At 37.3% G+C, this 22193-nt stretch overlaps 1 protein-coding gene across 7 annotated transcripts in view; it reads right to left on the bottom strand.

The window, feature by feature from the left end:
• LOC143214010 (CCR4-NOT transcription complex subunit 6-like) overlaps window positions 1–22193 on the bottom strand; it is a 591839-nt gene that overhangs the window by 512893 nt on the left and 56753 nt on the right. The gene's annotated exons all lie outside the window — the stretch shown is intronic.

Genomic DNA, 22193 nt, shown 5'->3' with positions numbered 1-22193 from the left:
AAAAATTATAGAAAATTCTTTACAAAAATTATAGCCCTCCCGTGGCGAATTTTGTAACTACAATTATGTCGATTTACAAACATCTAGTAAATGCATTTTTGACCCCGCCAACACAATAAAGTCAATTTCACAAAATTTTACAGTTGCGTCATTATACTTCCGGAGCAGCGATATGTCGTGTGAAATAATCATATACTGGTTCATTTGAGCAGCCAAATGATATTTGTGGAATTGTTTCGAAATTTTCATTCGGTATCATCTGCATCTTCATTTTTTAATTACTTATTGTGTTTATTGCGTCCAATAAGTTATTACTACCGCTTGGTAAAATAATGTTACAATTTCTTAGTATTATTCCTTGAAAATTAAAATTCAATATGCGATGATCATTTGCAACCGACAGAGAATAAATCAATCTTCTCGAGATTCACAATTAAAAATTATAGTTTTGATTACTGCATACTCATCACCGACTGCGGATTTTGTGCATTTATGAGAAAAGTGGGTACGTACAATTTAAAACAGTGGGGGTATTAAAAAGTTTTAAGGCCACCAATGTATTAGTTTCGCCTTAAAAAGATAATTAAAAAAAGAATGAATTTGTTATTTGGCTCCTGTGTCTTGCAATCAATGCAAACATTTTTTAGTTTGCATAAAGATCCGTAGACTACTCATTAGAATGTCTGTAAATGACAAAACGTAACTCTGCTGATTATTCGTATCATATGAGGGCACAGACAGATAATAATACAGTTACGTTTTGCATGCACCGTACGGTTTGTAAATTTATCAGCTGCAAGTAATTACTGTAGTAACGGAGTTGGCGTTCTATCATTGTTTCGAGGATAGGAACCGATGCAGATGAATTTCTTCTTGTCGATCATTACAGCGTGTTACATGGCCAGTTAAGGCTGTTATTAAAGACACTGTAATTGTCCTTGTTATGTAATTGTTGCGCAACCTAATTCGCGAAGAATCATGACGAGTACTTGGTGCGAGGGTATCAATTTCTATTATCCTTTCGAACGGACAGAAAACAGCAAGTCAACATTCGAAACTACCATCCATAATTAATTTCCATAATTTATTTCTGCGAGCGTGTAAATTCTATTTGAAGGGAAACTTCTTCGCTGTCGTAACTTACAATTCTTATTAAATTAATAGAAGGCTAATTGTCATTAAGAGATAGCATATATTGTGCATAATAGCAAATGTTATACTTATTTCATTTAAATGTATTGCTTTATTACTGATATATGTACACATGATACAGAAATTAATACTGTTCCGAGAACTATTGTAAATATACAGGGTGTTCATTTGAAAACTTTCCATCCGAATATCTCGAAAAGTATGAAAGATATGTATTTAAAAAATGTAATATATAAAACACGTGTCCAAGGATTTCGAGGGGGAAAGAGGGAGGCAGTATCAGTTTTTTATTTGGGTGGCGTTTTCAAGGTGATGTGAAGGTCAACTTTGTTTTTTCAGATGGAAACCTATATCCTTTATTATGGTATCTTATTGTACGTAAAAAGACCAGCAATTTTCGTAGGACACTTTCTTTTATCCGCGCACTTTTTTATCCACAGGTTTCCATTCGTATCAAATACTTCGCGGTATTTTTCGGTTGAAATCAAAGACCCTTTGAGTCCGCATGCCGACATGAGCGATTCACGTTCAAATGTTTTGACGAGTTACCGAACTCAGCCAGTCGAAGCCTAGCTTTGGAAGAGAGAGCATCCTATAAATATCTGCCTTTTTATTACAAAATTACCTTGCTTCCCTAAAACCAACATTTATTTATTATTTAAATGGAGCTAAACTGAATTCTTATAGTTTTTATAGGAACTATTCATGCTTGAATTTTAAATGAACATTTATAGCAGCAGTACTATGTATAGATAACATTATTCATGCCTAAAAAATGAATTTTTTACATTCTGCTTCTAACAATTTGATCACCCACTGCATGTACAATAGCTACGTTACAAAATACCCGGACAATTAAATTGAATCGTCTGTGGAAGCATAAAAAAAGATTTTTGTGAATGAATCTATTACAGATTTGATGATTGGATATTTACAATGGCTACTTAATCAACGACCACTGGTCGAGACACCATCTCCCAAAGTGTGGTACACGTATCCCTGGGGGTAGGGGAAGAGTGTGGAGAGTGGAGAGTCTACTGTTGACTAGTACTTGTACAAAGAACGTACGAAGAATGCAGTAATCAGTGAACCAGGAAGGCGACACTTAACGGGTGAAAAAACAATAGATCGTTGACCGAGGAATATAGGGTGAATTTTCGGGTGGAACGAGCTCCTTAAAATTGACATGCGTTCGAGCTTAAAGTAGGGAAGAGAGTAACAGAGGCCAGCGAAATTCAAGAAGAAGAGGAAGGTAGGAGAATCCCGTGAGGACAAGAGTTATGTCCCGACTACCCACGTCCGGGGAACCGTCATCTGTGAAGTAGATGGCACGGGGACGAGACGAGAAAGAGTAAAAGAACGAGGGAAAAAAGGAACGATGAGACGGGAAGTTTGTGGGCGAGGAGAAGGCGGTAGGGGGAAGAGAAGGAAGCCTGATATCTTAGATCAGGTCACGGCACCCTCGCATCTAGGCCACAAGCCTTTAAAAGTGGGTCACAAGTCATCAATCGCCCGAGGCACGCTACCGCCCTGGGTTAAACCCTCGCATACGACCCACCTACTCTCTAGAACGTCTCATCTGGAGCGGAGTAACGCGACGTTCGATCCCTCCTTTCGTTCGCACTGCCATTATCAAACCTGCCACCAACCTCCCGACTTGTTCGCTGCCACCTGGAACCACGATAGCGTGATCTCGAGCGCGAGAAAACCACCGGGCTCGAACCTTACACGTCCTTCTCGAACGGATTCGACCATGCTTCGCACGGTTTTTGGCCCGGTCCAAAGTGCCGCGGCGGAAACTTTTCTGAAAAGCGTCTCGACCGAGCTGTTTCGGATCGAAAAGTGGAAGTCGCCTTCACTAAAACGTCGACAATCAAGGCTAATGCTTTCTTTCTCTTGGACATCTCGGTACACTCGCAATGCATTCGGAGGGATGCAAATGTGCAGACAATGAGCAGGTTGAGGCTAATTTTTGAAACAGGTTTCAACAAATTTGATCCTTTTAAAATAAACATTTCTTCCAACTTGAAATAATTTCATTGTACATGATTTCTTTGAGACTTCCACCGAAATGTTTAGGATATTTCTCGGATTAAAAGGCCTCAAACACGACACCGTTTGCATCATGTCTGTTTAATTCACTAAACGGTAGAACCTCGAGTATCAGTTGTAGCTAGAGGAGCATGAGCGGTCAAATAATAGAATATTTACCTAGCTAGAATAGGTACAGTGCTAGATTGAATCTTTAATGGTTGGTACAATGGATTCTGGTGTGTGGATCACTTTAGGTTCCACTGTTCACTCGTGCAACACGTATCTGAATAATGAATTCCATTGATTCGTCAATTGATCAAGCAAGCACACTCCGAATCATCTCCTCCTGTTTTCACTTATTTTAATTAGAAAAATGTCATGAATATATTAGTAAAAATTTCTTGCCTCACCCCACTGTCATAATATTTTACTGAATTATTGAAAACAAATCGTATATGTATATTATGACTAAATTATTACATCGAGAATATTTTACGAAATTTGTATGCAAATTCTCGTCTAGCTTACCACTAACACCACTCCCATGACAAACAGTCTGTATTATGTAAGTACATTATATATCTGAAACGTGTTCGGGCATCGCGAGATGTAGAATGGCGAGACCGGCTTCCTCGAATTGTGTGCCGCGTATATTACCTAAAAAGTATCCCATAACAATCACTAACGGTACGTCGATCGTAGCAGCGATAACATGCGGCACGACCCGCGCGATAACACGGGTAAACATCGGTGCTTCGTTGTGGACGCGAGATCTCCACCCGACGATTGCGACTCTGATATCTATCCGGCCGCATTGGTCCGATTTTATCGATGCCATTGATTAAAACTCATAAATAAGACATAAATTAGTAATCGCGGCATGGATTTCCGCAGCCTCGTCGAATCGAGATGAAACGGCATCGGCTATCAGGCGAAGGTTCACGCGATTTGTATGCTCTTTCAGCTCCTTTTCGCGAACAATCGAATAAGGTAGCATTATCTTCGAAATTCTTTGCTCCGCACATTGACTTGCTAATTGCGCTTTATTATTCACCCATGAAAACCATTTCTGGAGCTAATGACGAGTCGCAATCGCATTTGCATTTGAATCATAATTTTTATAACTCCCAATCGCCTGGAAATAGACGTTCCCCGCGCCGCTAGTGGTTGAAAATTCCTTTAAAAGTGTCTTTGCCAATCGATTTCGAAATCTCGTTCGTTATTTTATGTACATCTCATTTGCATCCGATCAATCATAAATTGTTGTCGCTATTTAATGTGTGATCAGCTTTATATACAGTGACCGTCGAAATTGTTGGAGCCGTGATAACCATATTTCTTATTCACGAATAATATTACCTGCAGTGTCACTCAATGTTTATTCATAAGTCTCGAGCATCGATATTTCATAAAATAACAATAAGAAGATATTCGTTTCACAATAAAATTGACTGTTTCATTGCGAAATCGTTAATCTATGCATGTGGCTATGACCAGAGTTCACCAAAAATTTGATTTAAATAAAAATTGTGATTTAAATAACAATTTAAATAAAAAAGTGGGCTTTTTTCAGGTGGGTTTTAAACCCACTTTATTCGAAATTTTTGTTTAATAACAATCCACGCAGTTAGAATTCTTTTAGACTCTGCAAAGATACTGATCGATGCTGAAATATACTGCACGATCCACTTTCACCTCACATCACTGAATTCATTTATTTTTTTGTCGTGATAAATTATCTCATTTCATATATATGCGAATTTATTTAATGCAATAAAAAAAACGCGTTACCAATTAACTCGAATCGGGAAAAAAATACTCGAGAGAAAATATAATTTGTATCGAAATTCGCAGCGTAACCGTGACACAAAATGGGTATTATCATTCCTAGATAATTAGATAGGTGCGCAGCAGGATTGTCGTAGGTCAGGTCCGGACTCAAGGCTAAATGACGTTTACACACGGGCGCTCGATCATTCTTGTCTCTTCTGTGTACATATAGCCCACCTAACTGGTGCGCAGTAGTGAATCGTTTCGCTGTTTTATCGCTACGCAAGCTGAATTGTTCTTCTTGATAATTTCATTAATTACGAAGTAGAAACCGGTCATTTGAGCTGCAGTGGTAGTAGTGAATAACGTTAATAATGTAATTCTTTTCTTGCGATTTTCAGAAATTCTTATAATTATTCTTCGGTTCCAAATTATAAGATTCTAACAATTTTAGATTCTAACTTCCTGCTACATAATTAGATTCCAACAATTTTAGATTCTAACTTCCTGCTAATTAGATTCTAACAATAGGTCTAATACAATCTATTTGCAGTGTTGAATTTCACCTACCCATTGAAATGTATAAAATTCACGGTCTAATAAATATATTCTTTTTCCATTATGTTGCCAACAATTCTCTACTATTTTAAGTGTATTTATTTGTAATTTACTTCAAAGGACAGTTCCTGGACTGCCACTTATTTTAAACAATTGTGTAATTTATATTTGTGGAACTTGTAGTCGTTTTTAACTAAAAAACTAAGACCATAAAATAAACAAAGGAAGAATCAAATACATATAAAAACTCGATTTATTTACATTTTTCTTTCTCTAATGTCGAGTTACACTCGCCAAAGGAGTGCAAGGGTTAAGAGATATAGGAAAATGACATACTAAAATAGTTCGTCGTCACCAAGGTCAAGAATCGGCCAATTTCTAGCACGTTCTTCGAGTTCGACATTCGGATAGTATTTTTTTTGTTCGCAACCTAATTGTACAATAGACACGGCTCTCAGCGGTCGCGAAGCCATGCTCGAGAGTAGCGTGACTGACTGTATACCAGCCGATTCATTCCACGGAACAGTTTACGACTGTCAAACTGCTCATGGAATTCTACTGGAATAAATGTCGACGCGGCAGGAAGACTAATGAAGCGCGATAAACCTGCTGGCTGTCAAGCTCGAGCTTGTAAAGGGAGCTTTCTCGGGCTGGTCGTGCGAATGTATCTGTAGCGCGACGAAATTTATCATAATTTTATAAGCCAGCCAACCGAGTGGAGAAACTCACGGGCATCTTGACACACTTTCCTAACGGGTATTCCGTGTAGAAAACTAATCATGCTCGAACGCCATTGGCCCGGCCGGGTACGTACGCCTCCGAAACTGCGATACGTGGGCTTTTCGTGAAAGAGAAATGACGCGTATCAAAAGCAACGGAAAGGGAGAGAGAGAAAGAATGAGAGGATGGCAGGGCCAGAGAGAGAGAGAGAGAGGGGGGGAGAGCCTGGCAAACGAAAAAGAGAAAGAGAGCAGAGAGACGGTCGAAGTGTTACGTGAAAGTACGCCGTGACCGTTGTGAAAATCTTGCTCGATAAGTACGGCTAAACGAGTGATTTTACGGTGAAAGCGATACGTCGAAATGCTGCCGAGCACCACGACAATGACAAACCGCTTTCGTTTCTGGTTTGAAGTTTACCGATGATAAAACGCTCCGTATCTATCGACATCGCGGAAAACGATTCACTAATATGAGGAAAGAAAGCTTTCACGTTTTCGGAATGCCGTAATAAATGTGTAGCAGTACCTCGGCCTTCGAAAGTTCGTATTTCAATCGAGAAGTGTGTAGGTACAATATCAGAACGCGCCATGACCAATTTCTTTTTCATTTTTGGATAAATATTATAGTGGGTGTCTCAGCTGAAGTTGGCCATCTGAATATCTCCTTTATTTTTAATGGCACAAGAGATATTTATGGCATAATTTAAATGGTATCGGAGATGGAATATCGTAGAAGAACAATTTCTTTCGTCCGGTTATTTTTTCATAGTTTTCTCAAGGTTATCTTTTTATCGGGAAAACTTATCTTTTTTATTCCATCTTTTATAGCTGCTGATAAAATAGATTTGAATATGCTAAACTCATTGACAAGATGGAATACAAAAAAATAAGTTTTCCCGATAAAAAATAACGATGTCCTTGAAAAAATAACCGGACAAATAAAAATTGTAATTCTATGATATTCCTCCACCGATACCATTTAAATTATGCCATAAATATTTTTGATGTGCCATTAAAAATAAAGGAGATATTTATAGGTGGCCTCCTACAGCTGAGACACCCTGTATATTTATTGTAAGCAAGTAATTAGTATTATTCTGGTATATTCGAGTATATATATATATTCTGGTATATTATAATATATTCTAGTATCCGGTCACGTGACGCGTTCCGCCTCCGTCGTGCCTGTGTCACAAGTCACGTGACTTGATCCAGTACTGGCACAGAGAGGGTAACTTTTTCCCCTCCATTCGTGCTCCCTCCCCTCGTCAGGCGACTGGGTAGTATTTTACAAGAAAAAAAACATTTACATCCACCTTATCACCCTGTTCATTTTGCAAAAACGAGTCGCAGCAATTCGGAATACGCAAATGAGAATTGTATTAAACAGTTTGATTGCGTGCCAATGGCATGCAGGCGATATAATTGTTTATGAACCTTTAATAGCTAGTAATATATCGGGCAATAAACATCGACTTTTCATTTTCTGTGTCATTAAACAACCTGCCTCTCGATTTTGTAGGTATTTAATAGCTGACTCGGCAGCGAATGCGCTAAAATTAATATTGATCGTGCAATCGACTTATTTTTATTAGTTTTCGGTTGTGCGGATGCAGATTTATAAAATGGTTCGGCTGCAATTATAAGCGAACGAAGAAGAGAGAGAGAGAAAAAAAGAAGAAGCATCGGGCAGCGAAACGAGAACATTGATGTAGGTCAGCTTAGTATAATTATTTCGGAGAGTTTGTTCGATTGATAAAATACGGCATCAGTATAATGAACGAATTTCATTAATTCCAGCGAACTTTCAGTCGCGCGTACATCGGTTCATGTTATCACGATTGCTCCGATAGCCCTCATGCTGCGACCAATGAGAGCTGACCAGTGCAATCAATGCTTTGCAAACATACTAATCTGGTAGTGCAATCCGAATTGGGTTGTGCATAACAATACACGCGTCCTTCGTGATAACAGGTCATACATCAAAGCAACGCGAACAATGAAAAACTCCGTCCACGTATTAATAAAGAGAGCCGTCGATTCAATAACAACGATTCAGGGAATATGAAAAATTTTCGGAAATTCACAGCAGAATAACGCGGTAACGAAGTAACAGTGTTTATACTGCGAGACGAATAATACTTGTTATATTGACAATCATACTCGAATGTGATTAAAATATCTCCACGTTCCGAAATCGTTGAATACCGTCGACGATAAATATAAATAAAAAAAAAGGCAATCGCTGTCGCGCCATTTAACTATTGGACTATTGAAATTCATACTGTTCAACTGAATCGAGACAGCCTTTATCCAGAAATACTGAAAATTTTTCGAAACATGGTAAACATTTATAAAAATTTCTTAATTTTGTAACGTCAGGAATATTCGAGGAAATATTTTTGGGACGAGAGATAAAGCGATTTTTAATATGTACAGTTACTCGAATTAATATTCGGACGCTTTAAAAAAGACGATAACTTTTTTAATATCGTACTATACGATTTGAACTTTTTTGGGAAGCTAGGGCAATTAGTTTACTACAGGATGTGAACAAATCGTTTTTCAAAAATAGCAATTGATCGGAATTGTAGAAAAAATACTAAAAGTTGCATTGTCCAATTTTTTTATGTGGGTCCATATTGAAAATTTAAAAAATACGTTTTGTAGGTCTGCGTTAATTATATTACTGTGTGTAATGTAATTGACGCAGATCGACAAAACGTATTTTTAAAATTTTCAATACAGGTGCACTCTAAAAATTGAAAATGTAACTTTTAGTATTTTTTCTACAATACCGATCAGTTGCAATTTTCAAAAAGAAATCTTTCCACATCCTGTAGTAAACTAAATGCTCTAGCTTCCCAAAAAAAAGTTCAAATCGTATAGTACAATATTAAAAAAGTTATCGTCATTTTTAGAGCGTCCGAATATTAATTCGAGTAACTGTATTTAAATAAGGAGAAGTCTGTTGAATGAATTCCCAAAGTATCCTAATATTTTTAGTAATTGCAGAATACAGAATTTTCAGTCGCAGTGTTCGTGAATTTTTGGTAATCGTTTTATGGGAAAATGAACATGAAAGCATTTTAATTCTGGCCACGAGATCGCGTATTATTCCGAACGATTGCGCGTGGTCGCGACAAGTGTGTAGCCCGCGCGTAGTATCGGCGAGGCGAGTGTTTTTTTGACATAAGTTAACATGATTATATCGCAGGCTGTATGCATTCGATGCGCGGCCCATGTTTAAAAATAAAATCGCCAACCCGTGAAATTCGGCCTGTTTTAAAACGGCGATTCGGTGGATACATGTACAGCGGCGGAGCTTTATTATCGGAGAATGGATTACTCGGGAAAGGCCACGGCTGATGAATTTTTCCTGGAATCGCTTAAAAGCCAAACGCGGAAAGTTGAACAATTGCAACAGAATATATACATATATATGTTGTATATTTATTCAATTGACATATTTATGAGTATAATAGATTAAATTTTAATCTGACGGATCATTCTGAGCCGGCATTCCACGGCTAGAGCGTTTATTATAACGCCGATGGAATTCAATTTAACCGACCGACAACTGTCTGGAAATTATCTCGTTAATCCTTTATGAACGAATTTATTAACCAAACTTATCGCGTGTCACAAAAAACATTTCTTTTTCGGACATTCGTTTTCCTTCGATTAAACCGTATCAATGATCACGCACGATAAGCATGGTCCAGCGACCCCCGACAATTTTGATCGACATCGTGTGCAAAACAATGCTTTTAGATTGAAAGATAATTTGAAGTCACTAACCCATCTGATTTAACGGTGGACAGTTCAACTTTCTTATAATACAATTCGATTTATACACGTGTTTATACTATACGTACGAAACACACTGAGTTCTTTCGATTTAATTGGTCATCAAATGTGGCGTGCTGCCATGAATTTTATGACTCATAAATTGTTGTCATAAAATCACTTCGAAGATATTTATCCGGCAACCTAATTAGCTAGTATTTACAGGATCTTCTGTTTAAAAATATCACTGGAATTTATTTATTTGTGTCACTGAATACGGCGACGAGGAATTCCATGGCTGTTGCAATAGATAATATGTAATCACTCATACGGCACTTTTATATGGTTCGTGGTACGTAAAAATGTATGCGAAATGTCCGGACAAATTAGATTTAATCTGTGTAGAAACAGTGTTAAGACAATAAATAAATTTATTTAAATAAAGAATTATTTGTTATTTGGATATTCAGATAAAAAGCAAAAATAATTATTTATTATTTGAGCAAGTCTAAATAGAATTATTTAAAATAATAAAGTTAATTGTTATTTACAAATACAATTTCAATTATTATTTGTATTGACAAATAACTGGCGGTATACCTGAAAAGATTGCTATAGCGGTATACATATAAAAAATACAAGAAATAAAAGAAGACCAAAAACTATTTATTTGATTTCCACCTCGATCCAAATAATAAATAACCGTTTATTTGCAAATAAGAAATAATAAATAGATCACTTTTGGAAATATTTAAATTACTTTTATCTAAATAAAAAATTTTAGTTATTATTTGCGATTAAAACCACACGTTTATTTATTATTTAAAATAAAATTTGACCAACACTGTGTACAAACATATAAATAAACAATCATACACAGTGGACCCAAAATGTATTTGAACACTAAATTACCCAATCTCGAGAAATTGCTGATATTTGTACTGTGATAACTTCATTATGAAAGAATAGAACAATAAATAGTAATGTTCGGATATGTGGCCACCGATCAGGACCGGTATTGGCTATATGTATATCCGAAGAGGTGATTTCACAGAAATTTGTTCAGACGGTATAATAACCAACTCAGAAATGTAGAGTAATTTATTGTTACAATTTAGATTCTGGGTTAATCGTCATAGTGATTAGACTTGTTTTAGAAATATATTTTGAATAGTGTCAGTTTTCTTATGAATGAACGATATAAGTCTGTATCTTCTATTTTCTGAATAAAATAGAAGATTGATACAGTGAAGATTCGAGTGGATGTGGTTGCAGCGAAATTATCGAACGCATCCGCCGTCCAAGGGTGAATGATGATTAATTATTAATGAATTAGCTGTGATATCAGGGGAGCCGTGGCAGGGATCGTGTGGATATAGTCAATAATGATGCGGTCGCGTATAATATTTCGCGGATGAAACTTTTTGCGGCTACTGTAGTAGTAATATCCCAACGGATACGTTAGAACGGTGATATGGAACGACATCGAATCTGACTGGCTGGTATATGGGCAGGTCATCGAATGTAGGAGAGAATGACGAGGAACACAACAGCTTACGAATAGGACGATATACCATGGGACATTTCTGTGTGTGTGGGTGCGGGTGGGTGGCGACTCGCATACCAACAGACGCCGACGACGACGGTTCGATACAAGTCTCGTTCCGCCGAGGGACACCGCAATCATACTGGTTAATCAATACTGACGAATTATCGCGAACAGAGCGGAGATTTGATTTCCCAGACGTGTGCCGCGGCAAAGGAAGTGACAGACGACAGACAGATTTCATGAGGAACGAAAACATTCGCTCTGCGAGAAAATGTTGGAACGTTACGGGAACGAAATATTCTAGGGATACGTCGAATCATGGTTCTATCAAACTCCAACATTTGGTAATTATTTACATTCAGGGCGTCCTCGCCGATTTTGATGAAATTGAAATATGTTGTCAAAGTCACCATTCTGAACAACTTTTTCCTATACATGTTACCGTCGCTCGATTTTAGTTTTCGAGATATTTGCGACAAACCATCGCTAATACCCCAAATGGAACAACTTTTACCCGTATCACTTCTTTTGTTTCGGCCTTGATTTCCAGATAATTGCAAAAAACCATCATTTTTCGAGTTCACATAAAATTAAATATCTCAGGACTCCAATGATGAATCTTGATGGTTTTTCCTTTGTTTAGTTTAAAATAAGTAGGGGCATCTTTTTTATGAAATAAACTTTTTTGTATGACCTACGGATAAAAAAAAAGTGATAGGGGTAAAAGTTGTTCCATTTGGGGTCCTCTACAGCTGGTTAACGTTTGGCCCCGTTTAAAAACGGATGACCCTGTATAGGGTGAGCTTTCAGTTTTGAAAGCCGAGATCAGATTACTACAGGGAATATTTTTTTTGCGTTTATCGTGTACAGCCTTTTTGCGTTTATTGAGGATTTACTGTATCTCTGCCTCGGTTTCGATACCTTTTCTTAACTCGTTGTTCGTTCCATTTTTGCTCGGAAGATTTCAATAACTCAAGAACGATATAATTAAAGCTTGTCCCGGGAAGTTCTCATCGATCCCACGCCCTCGCGTCGGTAGGTATACTGATCCGGTTACAAAGTAGAAAAATGATTATTCATTAACCTGAATGCGGGGGACGTCAGACTTTTAGCTTATATCTCACAACAAATTTAAAAGTTGCCCCCGTACTTTAGTTCAAACTGGAAAAATATGAAGTAATCTGGCCGCCTGTTGGAAGTTCGCCCCGAGATGATAAAACGAACGACGAGAGCTTCTTTGTCGGATCATTTTTTAAATTTTCCGCGTCGAATTCCTAGTACACGGAGAATAATTAGTTTTCCTTTAAATTAAGTATGCTACGGTACGAGAAACTTTAATTAAAATCGTTACGCGCGTTTACCAAACAAAATCCAATGCAATCGCGTAACTCAGCCCAAGATTAGACTGCGGAAGTTTATGCAGTTTTCCAGTTAAATAAATTTCGCGGAAAGCACGGCAAAATTTCATTGTCTGTAGCTGTAGTTGTTTAAATACTTTTCGGATCCACGGTAGCTGCGCCATTGTCAGAATATCTGTTAATCACAGCTGCAACTTTTCCAGAGCAGAATAAATATTCCTGTTTAAGCAGAACACGTTCTAATTTTACGGAAGATGAAGTTTCTTATTTACACGTGAATGCATGGAGTAGAAGTCTCGGTTATTGCTCTGCATTTTGTAACATCTTTCTTGGATCAGAAATAATAATGTTAAAAGTACAGTTGCTTGGTTGCTAAATGAAAATTAGAATAATTTATTCGACCACATCTTTAAAGCCCTTTTTGACCAATTATTTATGTAGACGTATGAGTTTTCTCTTCAACAAACAATTTGAACGAATTTATGAAACATTCGATTTTCTGTAGCGATAATTTTACGAATTATTAAAGAGTTATATTAAAGATAACTGTATTAATATCGAAATTTGTATTTCGTTCATCAACAAATTGTCTATCCCATAAACGCACGAAGCTCGCAGTTCACCCGCGTCATTTGATACACTTCTACGGTTGCATAAACAGGTCTACAATTTCTAGTTTAGCCTGTGAAATCTGCATTTCGCTTGCAGCAACGTAAGCAAAAGATCTGAAATTGAGGAGTAAAAATACTGAAACGAGCATCTGCTGCTTGCCAAACCTTCACCGGCACAATTCATGTCGGAGAGCCTTCCCACTCTCACCTTTGCTTTCACTATCTTTCCCCACTCGCTTCCTTCTTTCCCCCAAGATTTCCTTGTGTTATAAAGAATGGTATACAGGGCGTTCCTTAACGCGCGGGATCATTTTGGGCGACCGATGCTACCGGAGTCGCCAGATAAGGGGAGGAAGTTACCTTCTCTCTCTGCCAGTACCGGATTAGTCACGTGACATTGCGACATATGCACGACAGAGATGGAACGCGTCACGTGACCGGGCCGCGGCGGAAGGGAAAGGTAGAGTGGGGACACAAGTCTCGGATGATACAAGCCGAATTGATGGAAATACATAGTTCGTACACACGGATGTTTGCACAATTTTTATGTTAGCACGCTGCTGTTTGTTCTACGGTGCGAGTACCGGGAACGTCTATAAAACGGTAACGATCTGACAGCGGAGCACGTGGCTTGGTTTACTCTGCTCTACTCTGACCTACTGTCCCACTACTGTTTCGTCTCACATACATTTATTAAGATACGCTCAACCGAGACTTGGGGAATTACTCGAAAAAGTTGCTTCTCACGGCACGCGACAAGTGCGGATTTTACGTATTTACGACAAAAATGAACACATGTCATGTAACGCAGTGTATCCCACAATTTTTTCCTATTGGAATACTTGCTTTTTCTCTGTTTTGTAAAAAGAAAACAAAAGCAGAATACACATTATGTTGTATCTACAAAGAAGAAACTTTGACCATAAAAATATCCCACAATTTAAGGCTGTTTAACCCTCATACGCTCCTCGGTTGAAAATTGACCCATTTTCTGTTTCCAGATTCTGTATTATGTTTGATTTCTTTCTAAATGTGTTATAACTTGGAGTATTTGTGTAAAATATCATATTATATGTAAAACACGAGTTTTGCTGGCGAAATTTGTAAGAAAAATGTATGTGGCGAGCATAAAAATGCTATTTATATATGTAGTAACTGCAAGATATATATAATAAAGAAATTCACGAATGTAATTAACTTTTAACGAAATATATTATAATAGATTCTCAGTGTTGGGCAAATTTTATTTTAAATAACAAATAAACGTGCGATTTTAATTGCAAATAATAACTAAACTTTTTATTGAAATAAACTAGTATTTCTTATTTGCAAATGAAAGATTATTTATTATTTGGATTGAGGTGGAAATCAAATAAATAGGAAATCAAAACAATTAACTGTATTATTTTAAATAATTATTCGTTTATAGACTTGCTCAAATAATAAATAACTTGTTATTTAAATAAATTTACTTATTACCCAACACTGTAGATTCCCAATAACATTAATTGAAGTGTAGAGCGAAAATGGATGAAATATCACCCGAGGATCTTTCGTGTAACTATTTCCGAGAGGCGTAAGGCTCCTCCAAAAAAATGCATCGAAGGTTTAAATCAAGTGAAACGTCGACAAATCAGTTTTCAAAATGATGCGAACAGCTGTAAAATTGTTTAGTATTTCTAGGTCGGTTGAAATACGATACGTTATCCGGGGACGATATCTTTCCGTAATGGATCACTTGGGTTTCGTCAAGCGTCATTTATGGGGCTGGCTCGTTTGAGAATATGAGTCTACTAAACTACAAAGAAGAACACCGCGATCACAAGCAGGTAAGTGTGCAGTAAGCAGGTTTAACGACCGGCAGTCGTTATGTCTTGGTGTTAATGGGGGGCTATACCCTGAGAACCTGTCATTTCTTGCATAAGAAAACTCGTCGTCCAACTGCGTCTACGCTCGATTCTGATCGGTAATCGCACAATGATCTTTCCTGACCCGTATCGGCTATTGGTGCCTCGCCTATCCAACATTACATGCATTTTGATTAATTAATGCCCATTCCGCAAGTAAGCAACATTCATACCTGCCGTTAATAACGGTCTCCAGTGTAAATATAGGATAATAAATAACAGTCATGCGATCCCAATAGCTGGGGGATACTTGGTAACGGACCCGGGATACTAGTAATCGTATTTCTCCTAGCAACGACGTTCAAACATAAATAGATTATTATTAAATTGTAATCTGAGTCATCGTAATGATTCGTGTTGTTACCAGACTCGCTACTTGATTCCGTTCGGATCGCATGCACGTTCTAATGCACGTTATTTTCACTGCCTCCGAGGAATTCAGTGGTTGCCGTTTTCCTCAATTGTTTTACACATTTTTAAGTCGACGTGTTGAAGTATGAAATTGTTGGGATTTGCTAAAAATAGGAAATTGTAGGAATTTCCTTATTTACATAACGTTTGATTATCTTGTACCAGTAGTATTGAGAAATGGAAAATTGAAACTCTGTTCCATTAAATTTAATATAGTAGGTCAATCTAAAATGTTTTAATCGTTATATGCAAATCTATCAAGACCATCGTGGGGGTTAGTTGCATATTAATTGGTAACTCCAGCCATTTTGCATTGATTATTTCAGAGTGTGAAATACTTTATTCTTGAATCTAGCTATTGCTTCCAATATGGAAGAACATTTATCTCATGTTCAGAAGTTGAACAAAAAAGAATTCTATTTGTTTGTATGTATGGATCTTTCCTTACAAACAACATACTTTAAATAACATAAACCAAAGTGGCTATAAGAGACAAAGTTACGAAGCACATATGTGTATCATTAGTCACAAATTAAAATCTGGCTCTCGGTCAAGGCAAGAATTGAATATAGTTTGCCCAATTAATTTTCAATAGCTTTAAATGTTACTTCATTTTTGCAAAATTCACTTTCACAAATCGTTTCAACTAAAATGTTCGGAAAAAGAATTAACTGAGAAAGAGCAGAACAGAAAACATAGATTCGGATTGAGTCAAGGACAGCTCCGTAGCAAAACACAGTTCGCTGCCAAGGTCGTCACAGTCATAATAACAATAGGAAGGCAAACTCACCGATCTACCTTGACAATGTTTAGCAACATACCAGCAAGAAAAAAAGAGGAGAAGACAATGTTAGACCGCACACGTTGTCATCGTACCGCGGCTCGAGAAAATTACGACTAATTGAAGCGCGGCATTCATTTCGTACAATTATTTACACACGTCTTTGCATAATTTTGCATAATGCGACTATAGAAAGCTGGCGTCTATAACGCGAATTTGTCGTTGGTTACGCAAGCACCCCGCTATGAATAGAATATCGCGAAAAGAAAGGATACGAAACCGGTTGGTAAATAGTTCTGTTTCATCTACCTGTTATGGATCGTTAATCGCGCCCAAAGCAATTTCCATGATTCTCTTCTTCTTCTTTTTTTTCTACAGGCTAGTGGTATCATCGTTGTATAATAACGTAATCTTATTACATAAGGATCACGCTTTATGGGAGGCACTATGAACTTGTGCAACGGTTGCGCCATGGACAAGCAAAGGGGAGAAACCGGAACGTAACCTGTACTCTCCAACCAATTTGTAATCAGATTAATCTTTAGTTGTTTACCATGCTTTCGAATTGGTTTAGAACCCTCAGAAAATGTACGTTTTTCGGGGCTGCAGAAATGGTAACGTCAGTAATGATCAGGTCCAAAAATCGATTTTTTATTTTTTGTATTTCTTTAAGTGCAAATATGGGATTTGTTTGAATTTGGTAAACGGTAATGATCAGGTCCATTTATGGGGATACATAGTCTGGTTTTTCATTTCTAAAAAGTCGATTTTCTGCATTTTCTTTGAGCAGAAGTTTTTTAGAATATTCGTGCAGAAGAATTTGTTTGAATGCGTAAAATTGACGTAGTTTTGAACCCTCAGAAAATGACCAGTTCCAGGTTCTTTATTTTGCAATTAGAAACGTAATAATACTGATTTCATAAGAAACGATTGTATAGATATTTTTAATGGTGCACATATTACAATAGGAGCCGTAGAAAGTCTAAATAAAATCATTCTTGTCATTTTTATAAGGGAACATGTATGTACCAGTTACTTTTGAGTCTCGGTAGGTTTAGCGTTAAAGAAATCATTGGAATCAATTTATAGAAATACATGTTTAATATTATTCTGGGCTGCAGAAACTGTAATGATCAGGTCCAAAAATCGATTTTTTATTTTTTGTGTTTTCTTTAAGTGCAAATGTGGGATTTGTTTGAATTTGGTAAACAGTAATGATCAGGTCCATTTAAGGAGATAGTCTGGTTTTTCATTTCTAAAAAATCGATTTTCTGCATATTCTCTCTTTGAGCACAAGTTTCGTAGATCATTCGTACAGAAGAATTTGTTTTCAACCCTTGTTTTTGAACCCTTAAAAAAAGGACAGTAGATCCGTTTAAGCGGACATTTCTGTTCAATCCAATTGTGTTTACTATTACCTAGTGCATTAATCCTTCTAACGTCTCCAAAAAACTGAAGCCGTTCGAGCCAATTTTCTAAAAGTTATTCGTCTGTGAAGGATGGCCGGAGGATTAAACGTGACTCGTTCGAAGGCGTGTAGCTAATCGGCGAAACGGCGTCCGTTAAAAAAAAAAGTTTTCCGTAAACAATGTTATCAACCCCCTGTCCGTACCGTTGACATTCAATTAGAAAGTTCCGTGGCAAAGTGATTCTATATAAATCGTGTTCCGGGCATGGCGGTGGCGCGGCAACTGGCAACTGGAGGCAAAAGAATGACACGGAAGCTCGTCACTCCCGCCAACGCCGGCCCGTAATGCACTGTAATACAGTAACTTCCGTCAAGTGGAGGCGCGAGCCATGTATCCAGCGAGTTAAGCACGACGCCGTGCCATCAGGTATTTTACTTCGCAGCCACTGTACCCCGGGTATAGTTTTCTCATCCTCATTATGTATTCTCCTGATGGCCGTTTAAACCCCCACATTTCATGGCTCCGAAGCAAAAGTTTGCGCGCGCGCCGGAGCCACCGGAAAGTTCAATGAAATTAACTCTGCTTTGCATACACTTAATAGCCCGTATCGCGATCTGTGAGCAAGCCGGTACGGTGGTCCCAAGCGCGCCCTCGACCTCCGCCCCTCTTCAATCCTCCCCATACTATGCCGTGCCATACCGCCCCGATTTTCCGTACGAGCGACTTTTACCGAGAGAACTACGAATTTCCGTCCCGATGACACGCGCGCTGTCCAGAATCCTCTCTACTTTGCCTTGCATGCGAACACCTCCATCACTGATCTCACCCGCTGCATCCCTAACGGCATTCGAGGCAAGTACCAAGTGGGGGAAGTCGCCAAATAATTAGAGCAGAGCTCCCTTAAATTTGCAAAATTTATTACACTTAAATTTGCACCACCCGCTACCACTTAGTGCCTCGAGCATTTTTTGGGGAAAGTATCAAGTGGGGGAAGTCGCCAAATAATTAGAGCAGAGCTCCCTTCAATTTGCAAAATTTCTTACACTTAAATTTATTCAGTAATGTTAATGCTGTCTATATTCTTTCGGTTTGTTAGTTGGTAATAGAAACAGTTGTACAGAATCCATTGAAGATCAACTTATGCAATAACGCAATACCCATAATTACAATTTTCAGTATTTATGAATAATAATATATTATGAAGATAAAATCCATATCGACGGAATAAGTTTAAAAAGAAATTGCTCCAGGAGTTTATTAATATTCGCACAAGATTTCCGTTTATAACAATCCTTTCAATATCTCGCTTTTGAAACACTTTCGTTTCTCGTTGTATCTATTTTGTGCGGCGCATTTCCGTATCAAAGAATAAATTATGCATACTCGAACCGTACACGCCTGCTGCTGTACTGTATTCATGACTATCCGGCATTATGAAAATTTTATTTAATGTCACAGTCGAGAGATAGAGTATGCGCATATTAAACGAGATAAACATTTTACGATATAATAACAAAAGTTACAACGATTTCTATTATTCACGGCAGTGACAATTTCACCTTATAGTCAATTAATACACATATTTTCCAAAAGCTGTTGAAATTTGTAATGCAGAGTTTTTAACACAAAAAAATAGCAGAAGCTACTACATCTGACAAGGATTATGAAAACTGATCCATTATTCAGCGAAAAAGTTGACTTTCTTGTATAAATTCATCCACAAGAAAATTGTTTAAGTCGCGTACTAATTTTTAAAAGATTTTCAAATAAATAAGACACGCTGAATGTTACAATTCTCATGTAGACAAGCGTTTCCCTTAATTGTTATTCGTGCAATTTTTACGTTAACTGCAAAATGTTTTGTATAAATTCATCCAGAAGAAAATTATTTAGATCGTACTAATTTTCACACTAACAATTTAAGATATTCAGATAAATAGGACAATTGGGACACACTGTAGGCAAGCCTTTCCCTTAATTGGATTTCATCCAATTTAATTCTCAAAATATTGCTAGAACAATTACCCGAGCGTTGCAGCAGGATTAACTGCACGTGTAGCCGTGTATTTCAGTTTACATAGTGGCCCGTAAGTACTTGAACATTTCTGTATTTGAACCATTATTTATTTTCTATCGTGACTAGAACGGGAATGTATTACAGAAGAACTGTGGATTACACCGAGGGGTTTAGAAGCGATTATTTTCATTGCTATACACTCTGAAATCTAATCTAGCTGTTGCGCCTTTATCGTTGTTACGTGATCCTCTCTAGTTTTATCCATAACTGCCGTAATTAAAAAAGTAGTTCACATACTAAATGTAGAAAACCGTAACTCTTCATTGACTTAAGTGACGCATTGGTACTCTCATCCGAAATAGGACGAAAGCCAGTCACTAGCCATCGTCTTACATCGGAATAAAACTGTATCATTGTATACTGTATATACAGGGTGAATCACTATGTTTTTATCACATATGCATGGTTTCAAAAAAGCTTTCACGGGATTATAGCAATGTTTTTGTAAAAAAGATTAGAAAAGGAATTTTTTGCAATTTTTTGATGTTATGATGTGTTATCGAATTCGCCTTGAAATCCTCGAACAAATAGGCGTAAAAAAATGATAGGTGCACTTGCAAAAAATTGAAGGTGACTTTAAAAAATCGTTAAAAAAAGACGACGAAAAATATGCTATAATCACGTGAAAGTTCTCTTGAAACCATGCTATGCCTGATAAAAACATTTTCTACTGATAATCTCTACTGATCACGATTCGTGATTCACCCTGTATAGTACTAGAGAGAAGTGTAAACTGTATATTTAAAAAATTCAACCTCTTCCACTAAAATTTCCGATAAAAAATTAAGTGGGCAACTCCGAACTAGTAGGGAAAGTGAACATGAACTTTTGATTCGAATTACGTCGAAGACAGTTCCGGAGCAAAAACTCACCGATCTACCTTGATTAAATATTAGCCACATACCTGCAACAGAAAGAAGAATACACTGTTAAAAAATAAATTTGTAAAACAAGACTTCCGTCCTAATACATAAATGTCCCAAATGTCTGTGAGGAGCCAAGAAGCTCGAGAGGCCTCGTGTATATCGGTGTGACCACACTAATCCAATGACAAAACTTCTTTATTTTTCATTATTTTTTTATGGAATTTCCACCAACATATTCGTGGCATTTTTCTAATGAAAATGGTACCAAATATGATATAGTTGCGATAATATTTACTTGTTTAATGAATGATGGAAGTTTCGAACACTTTCTTTCCCATACGCTGTCCTTCTGTGCGTCGAAAACTTTCATCGTTCACTACACAAGTAAATATAATTGGAATTATATCATATTTGGTATCATTTTCATTAGAAAAATGTCAAGAATATTTTGGTCAGTCTCATCGATAAATAATGAAAAATAAAGAATATTTGTTCTTTTCTGGTATTCTGTGAAACTCGTCCCATTGTGGTACTTTACAGTCGCCAAATGAGGTTGTGATTCGATATTGCAGGAAAGGGGTTAGAGTTTTCTATAAAATTACATGACTAGTAGATGCGAACACATTTGATCCTACAATTGATATTTTGTATCGAAGGTTTCGAATAAACTATTAACCTTTCTGTTAATATTTTGGCGCAAAATTGAGTCAGGAATAAAATACAGTAAAGTCGCGTTTACCGACCGCGCCGAGAGTTTAAAAGAAAGCCGAACGTAGAGAAGGACAGAATGACAGTGGAGTGGGTAGACACTGGACAGTGATCGCGTACGCGACCGCGGGCAGTAAACGCGATTTTACTGTACTGTGACTCGTAAAGTAAACTATTAATCGTTTCTGAAAATCCATGTAAAATCATGTGCAGGTGTGTTTCTCGTTTGAAGAAACAAATAACGACGATCTGGAAAAATGGTTTCATTGGTTGAGTTTTGCTGCTCGCTGTAAGCCTGCCGAACAAGATGCGAGGATCGAAATCCATAATGTATTCGGAAGCAGTATGCTATCCGTGCGCGAGGAGGTAATACTTCCACCGTATTCACCTATCGGTTGGAGAAAAGTCAGCCGGTACGGTACGGCGAAAGAATGATCAATATATCAACGGATGAAAGAATAAGTGGCATTCTTTTCGCCGGAACATTTCCCCAT

This window comes from Lasioglossum baleicum, chromosome 12 (genome assembly GCF_051020765.1).
Source record: "Lasioglossum baleicum chromosome 12, iyLasBale1, whole genome shotgun sequence".
Lineage (NCBI taxonomy): Eukaryota > Metazoa > Arthropoda > Insecta > Hymenoptera > Halictidae > Lasioglossum > Lasioglossum baleicum.
The sequence above is the reverse complement of the archived record's forward strand: the minus strand, read 5'-3'. Positions and strand labels throughout refer to the sequence as shown.